We start from the raw sequence: 7,115 nt of genomic DNA, 5'->3' as shown, positions 1-7,115 counted from the left end.
CCCTGAATGTACTCAGGAGACACGCTAGCAGGCATAGAGATGTCAGATAGCTGTGCACGTTCTTGAGCTGAAGATGGAGGGTGTGTATAAGTGAGGGATTGTGTGACATCACATCTCCACCTACTATTCTCTGGTCCTAAGCCACGCCCACAGACCAGCAGTTTTTGGAGGGTAGAGACAAGCTAAGGGAGCATTCTTCTGAGGTGCACTCACAGCTGTATGTATGATTACATTGAAATGTATTCATTTATGGCAAAAAGTATTTTTTTGATATTTTTTTCCTGGCTGTCTTGCACTGTTCCTGGCTGTGCTAAGCTAATGCCCGGTGCACACGATGAGAATATCGGACGAACGATCGGCCGTTTTTTTTCGCCTGCTAGTCTCACATCGAAAGTGAAAAGGTTACTAGTTACTAGTACTAATTCTCCTATGAAAGAAAAGAATTTCGAAAGTGATGTCGTATTGCGTTGTATTTGTATTGTATTTTCAGACGACTACTGTAGATTGTAAGCTCCAAGGAACAGGGCCCTCCTAACCCTCTTGTATTGAACTGTATTGTTGCTGTATTGTCTCCCGTTATATTGTAAAGCGCTGAGCAAACTGTTGGCGCTATATAAATCCTGTATTATAATAATAATAATACTGATTAAACGAAAACCGTACGATCTGGTATCGTACGAGAAAAATTTTTGCGCTTATCCCTTCGGATATTGTCGTACAAATTGTCATGATCGGCTCTCAAAAGCTGTGTACTAATGATCCAATTATTGCATGATCGTACGATTTTCTTATAGTGTGTATGGGGCACAAGTCTATGCGAAGTAGCGTGCCACTGGTTGACTTGAACAACTCCTGGCTGCACGCAGTCCTGACATGTAGCCTGTAGCACCCTCCAGTCACTTCAGAATAAAAATTCTTACACATCCAATATGTTATACATATATTTAACTATCTTTGAATATTTATGTTGAAAATATTTTTATGTTGTGAATTTTACTAGGTAAAGACAGCAGATCACCCAACACCACAGTGACCTTTATGGTTTTTTTTTATTTTTTATGGATTTTTTTTTTAATAATTGAGCATTTTGGTATATTTTTTATTTTATATTTATATCCTATATTTATGATTCTTGTAATTGTAAGCTCCAAGGAGCAGGGCCCTCCTATCCCTCTTGTATTGAACTGTATTATTGCTGTATTGTCTCGCGTTATATTGTAAAGCTGTATAATAATAATAATAATAATATCTACTCATTTATTCATTTAATCTTCTATTTTCAGCTTTCTAAACTTTTTATACCAATTTGTTTTGCTTTAAGGTTTACCTGGCATCTGTAGTAATGCTAGGTCTACAACAAAATGGCTACTAGCAGTAATATTGCCTTTTCAGTTTTTATTTAATATGTAGTATATTTTTTATTATCACCCATTTATTCTTAATAAAATTATCTTTTTTCTTGCTTATTTCCCCCGTTTTAAATAATTTAGTTTCCATTATTTCAGGTAGCCTTATATATTGTAGCTATCTGGCATATGTAGTTCCATAGCCCTACAACAAAATGGCGGCCATAATAGGCAAGATCTTTGAATGCTCATAATTCCCATTTTTCATTATTTTTAATAGTTCTTCTTTATTATTGCCCCATATGTATTACATATTTCCTTTTTGGATTTTGCATATTTCACTTAATATTAATACTTAGTAATAGTCAAACCTACAATAAAATGGCAGCCGTAATTAACAGAACCTGTAATGGGCCTTATATATTTATAATTTCTATGTTTTATCAGCCATTTACCTCTGCTTATTGCCCCATTTTTGTGGACTATTTCATTTTCATGCTCTAAAAACTGTCCAGCGCTCGTTATACTCCTTTTTCCATTTTCATGTTCTGTTTATTGGGCTCGATAATAAGACCGAGCAATAGATTTGGTCCCTGTTGTGATGCGGCTGACTTGCCAGTCTCCATCAAATTGGCGCCCGTTTCGTGCATGCGCACGGTGCTATATATAGCGATCGACGGCAGGCCATCCCTTTGACAAAGTGCTTTTGCACAAAACACATCAGGGAGGAGCCTTGCCGTGCTGACGTCATGCCACCGAGGCCACATGGTAGATTGGCGGCCATCTTTACTGCTGAATTCATCATTGCTGCATTTACCATTGCTATGTAAGCTTACATTTTTCAAAAACCCTGAAATTATTTTTGCAAATGAATAATAAAAATACTACACTATCCAAATACTTCTGTTTTGTGGCTTGTTTATGAGCCAATTAAGGTGGAGCAGTATCGTTTTGGCAATCGATTTCCTGGTGGAGATGCATAGAAGGAGTTGTTCCTGTATGCTGTGAGGGTCCGAGCTGTGAGGTCTGGAGTGCCTTTCCTGTGTGCTGTGTGTGTACCAGTGGAGCCCCCTGTCCCCGCCAGTACCCTAATGACCACCAGTGTCTTCCCGGATACTTTTATTACATGCGCATTAATATTGCGCTTCCGGTTAATGCAAGCACACTTCAATTCCTTATCACAGAAGTCACAAGCATGGATATTTGATGCATTTCTTCTCTGGACTGCTTATATCTCAAGACATCTAATTGATTGCATAATATATCCAATTGTCATAATATTTAATATTTATTGCAGTTATATACTTTACTGTTTTACACATTTGTTATTTGATATACCGGTATATCACTTTATGTGATTCAGTTCACCTGTGTATTATACATTCACTTTTTTTCTCGTCACTCACTGACAACACTTTTGGTTACACTATTTAGCGCTTATATTAGCACCTTATTTTTGCACTTGTCACTTTCTTAATATTTAGCGCTGCATTTTATACTATTAACTTATCCTTCAAATGGCTGGATAAAAGTGGTTGTAAACGCAAATATAAAAATATAAATATATTGTTTCTACAGTTCGGAGTATCCCATGATCCCATCCTTGTCCAAGTTCATTGTTCTCCAATAAAAAACACCAAAAACAAACCCCCTAGTCTAATGTTTGAGCCTGTAGAATGCTGTGTGCCTGCTGTAAGGGGAAAATAGGCCCATTTACCAGTGGCTCCTGTGGTGGTAGCGCCACATATATTTCTTTCCTAAAAAACAGATGTAAATGGACAGCAGTGCTTACATCCGTATATGTTGGAAACATGGAAAAGGATGCAACCTTTTTCTGTTTTCTACTACAGTCATAAGTGGACAATGTTGTAAGCAGATGTAAACGAATATATATCTGCTTACATCCACCTACTCATAGACTTACATTGTGGTTCAGTCTAGATCCCTTTGGAATATGATGTGCAGCCCTCGGACCTCAGCAGTTTGTAGTAGGAACATTGAATACAGTAATAGTATTGATAAGGTGATAGGTTACATTGGGTAATAGCATCCTAATTTCCTATTGTCTTCTGCAGCATATCCTCAGCCAAAAATGTAGCATGTCCACACTTTCTGACCTTCATTTCCGCTATTAGATCTGAAGTTTCTGACAATCCTCTCAAGCATTACATATATTGAACATTATGTGTGGCCCTCGGGTGATTTCAGGGGCTGCATTTTAGCTCATAAGTTGACAACCACTGGTCTAGATCCATCTAAGAAAACTGACAGATGGATGCAGACTGGACACCTGTTTGAAAGGGCCCTTAGGAGGATTTCCCCTCATATCCTGTTCTGTCAAAAACCTGCCAGATAAACAGGAAGTAGGGAGAAATCTTTCAAATACGGTGACACACACAGCAATGACATTCGAAAGGGATTCTAGCCATTCCTTATTTTATCCAAAATGAAAATGTTTGGGTTATTGTGCAATTTACTGCACATTTCCATAATACATGTGTAACACCCTGCTACAAGTGTTGATGCAGGATGTTAAAATGAACACAAGATGGCAGTGTCCTGAAGAACAGTGGCACACACACTCTATAGAACAACCCCATGGAACTTGTATGCTGAACCATAGGACTTTACTAAGGAGCAGTGTAGTAAAGAAGTACATTTCCCAGAGGAGCTGGTGTGTGGGAGGCATATATATGTTAATGCCTGGGAGATGAGACAGGAAGTGAGAGGGGGGAGATCTGGAGAGAGGAGTGCGCTGACTGCAGGAGGACCAGATCAGGCCCTGGAAGAATAGAGAGAAAGGAGGCAAGGAGAGTGTCACGGAGCTGGCCCTTCCCCCCCCATCCTCTAGGCTTGCTGCCTGCCACCCCCCACCCGCCCCTCACTCTTCTGTCCCATCCATGCTGGGACTTCTGGTCCTCCGTGTCCCTGACACAGGCAGCCCTCATCAACCCCTCACCCCCCTCACCTGCACTCTGGCCTCCTGCTGAGGGAATCCACAAACAGGCCCCTACCCCCTCCCTTCCCCTTCCTGCACATCTTCCTGGGCTCCATGCTGGACCGGGAAAAAGGCCTTGTTCCCTGGGTGGGTCCGGAGACCTGGGGGACAGGGCCCATTGCCATGGTAACCCGACAGGAAGTCTCGGGTTACCACTGCAGCAGCAAGGCGCCCAGCTCTGTACTTAAAAGAGAGCAGGGCAACCCCCCTCCTGTTCTCCTGGCTGCGTGTGTGAGAGAAGACTGTGCTGAGCACCAGTTTCTCTCAGCCGACCGTCCCCCTTCTCCTCTCCCTGGCTGACCTGACTGCCCGTCTGCTGCTGGATCCCTCTCCTGTGTGGGGTGAACTCTCTGCTGCCTGGAATCCCTTCCCTGCCTGGATTTAACCTCTTGTTCCCTGTGAGCCTGCGGGCTGGACACCTTCCCTGCCTGGATTTAACCTCTTGTTCCCTGTGGGCTGGACACCTTCCCTGCTGGGATTTAACTCTTTGTTGCCCGTGAGCCAAACGGACTTAACCCTTCCCTGCCTGGAGCTGCCTGTGTGGATTTACCCTGTGTTGCCGGTGTGGACTGTAAGCCTCTGTGTCCGGCTCCCCGCACCCAGTAAGTGGACTAACCCCGTGCTGCCCAAAAGACGGAGCCCAATTCTCCCCAGGAACCCGAAGTCCCACAAAATCACCCCACCATTGCCTTACTGAACCCTGTGGATTACCATACCCCTGTTGTTCCATATTGCCTTCCAAAGAACTTTTCTGTGTTGCTGTGTCTGGTGTGGATCTATGGACTAAAGGAACTGTTGTCTGTGCCCCAAAAACCTCCCCAATAAACGCCCGCACATTGGGTTCCGTGCAATCTGTCTCTGTGTGCTCTCTGGTTCTCTTGAGAGAGAGCTTGCTGATCGCTGACCTTACTGCATTAGGAAGCTAATCAGTGCTAGTAGGTGACCAGACGTAATGCTGCAAGCGGGACCTTAACGAAGGAGAGAGAAAGACCGCCAAAATTTGCCAGACACCATCCATTGGGTGAGAGAGTCCCAGACATTACCAAGGACAGGGGACACTGACACCTGCTATTCTCCTGCACACAGTCTCGGACATTGCACATAGTTATTAGAAGTTGCGGCCTAGTTCCTTCAGCCGCTGTCATTTGACCACACTTAACACAGTCTTATCATCAGAGCTGATAGTAGAACGGTCAGTCTACAGGCTGAACCACCGCTGTGTCACCACCATCATCAATACACTCTATTAAGGAGGTCTTTTCTTACTGTGCCAATAGTCTTGCAGTCCAGAGAGGAGTTGCCCTGTGCAAACAATCACTTCTGCCAGATTAACCACTTGTTGCTTTAGATTCACTAGTGACTTATGCTTTACAGAAACATTACACCTGTCAAGTGCTGCTTCCAGCGGGAGTACTGTTGTTCCCTCCCTTTATTGCATTGTTCCTCAGAGAATCATAATTCACCATGCACCAACTGGGCCCCATCACGCGTGCAGAAGACTCTTCCCTGCCTTTAAAGAACATTGGTTGCTTTGCGCAAAAACCTTTTTTCCTTCTTTCAGGCTATCTCCTTGCCATCGAGTTCTGAGGGCCCAAAGTGAGCTAGTCTACCTGTTTGATAGTTTTCGCTGCTGACTGGGGACTGTAAAGCCACCTCAAGTTGAAGGTATTGGATTAGTTTCTGAAAAGCAGGCCTGCTAACACTAACTGAAACTCTGTGATAAATGTTGTTTTCTTTCTTTGCTTAAAGTTCACATAAGTGGTAACTGACTCTGCACATGCCAATTCTCTTTGTGTTGTGTAACCAAGCTACATTGAAGTTGCTATAAATCTCTTACCAGGTCATCCCAATCAGTGTGTGAGTCTACTTTTTGAAGGTGATTTAAGAGTATACTGTGGTGTCAGCAGGGGTTGGGCTTTCAGAGAGGGGTCTAGAGTAACAGGGACCCCAAAAAGCATCCAGCAACTCCTAAGGGGGTAGTGCTACACATGAATGAAGGGGTCTTGGTGTTAACACATGGCAGTTTGTGCATTGCAGAGCCATTCATTTAGAAAAACATCCCAGTGCACAGATGCAATCATTGCTCATCTGCACTGTTGCCCCAACACTAAGATGAGAAGTCACCAGCGCTCCATATAATTGCATTTCATGTTTTATTGTGTGGTAGCAGCGTTCCATAAGATATACAAAACCTTTTTGGGGCTTCACAGGGCAACATAGAGAAAGGGAACCCATGAGGCCCCAAAACGTTGCTTTCTTTTGCCTTATGAGATGCTGTCTTCACAATAAACCCATGAAACATATTCATTTGGAGTGTTGGTGACATTACATTGTTGCATCTGGTTCTGGCACAGCACCATTCATGGCATTCACTTCAGGCACCCTTCTTTAAAAGGTCAAGTACTGTGAGGAGTGCAGCTTTCATTTGGACTTTGTAGAATACCATAACACATATGCCATGCATGAGATTCATGCATGTTATTTGGTCTGTTCTGTACATTGGAAGCCCATTCAAAATAAATGGGCTGCCTTAACACGAGGACACATGTGTAGTAAATCAGCTGCCTACAAAGATTTGAAATAGGCGTAAAAAACATGTAGGAAAGGCCTATAAAGTTTACCATCGCTGACTTCTTCTGATAATAATACAAATAACTCATCATGTGAAAGCAGCACATTACACATCACTCTTAGGCCATCTTCCCTTTTGCAGAGTCTCTCTTTTCCTATGGTCATTAGTATTCACTCAGAGGGCTCTGAATTCGCAGAGA

This window comes from Staurois parvus, unplaced genomic scaffold (genome assembly GCF_062004578.1).
Source record: "Staurois parvus isolate SC_StPar_1 unplaced genomic scaffold, SC_StPar_1.0 ptg000387l, whole genome shotgun sequence".
NCBI lineage: Eukaryota > Metazoa > Chordata > Amphibia > Anura > Ranidae > Staurois > Staurois parvus.
This window is presented reverse-complemented; position numbering follows the sequence as displayed.